Here is a 525-nt window from a genome sequence, read left to right as displayed (position 1 = left end):
ACGCCAGGCTCAGCCCGCGGGCCCTGCCCCTGCTCTGTTCCCTGAGCAGAAACCCACAGCTGACAGCAGTTGTGAAAGGCCCGGCCACGCACCGAGCTCTGCTCCAGCAGACCTTGTGCAATGCTGATCTGCAGGCAGGGAGCAGCCCCTCCGGGCTGCTGCTCAGAACAGAACGTGCTGCTTGCAGGAAACATGAGCCACAGCAGAACTTGCTTCGAGTCCCCAAGAGCTTCATCTGCTTCTGTCCCAAATCCTTCAGTCGGTGCACTTGAGGGGAATGACAGAGCCTTGGTAGCCTCTCTCCTGGCTGGCTTTAACTTTAATCTGGCAACACTTATGTCAGTAGATGCATGGCTTTAATTTAGTCACTTGGGAAAGAGGTCAAACCAAACTCCAGGAATTAATGTCCCTAGCAAAGGCTGGACAAAAATACTTTTATCTATGGAACCGGAAGCATTTTTTTCTTACAGATGGGGTTTTTCTGCCTTCCTCTTCACCTTTTCTCTGTCTCATCTGTTTAGAACC

Source organism: Chaetura pelagica, unplaced genomic scaffold (genome assembly GCF_000747805.2).
Source record: "Chaetura pelagica isolate M959 unplaced genomic scaffold, ChaPel_1.0 scaffold33, whole genome shotgun sequence".
Taxonomy (NCBI): domain Eukaryota; kingdom Metazoa; phylum Chordata; class Aves; order Apodiformes; family Apodidae; genus Chaetura; species Chaetura pelagica.
Note: the sequence above shows the minus strand (reverse complement) of the source record.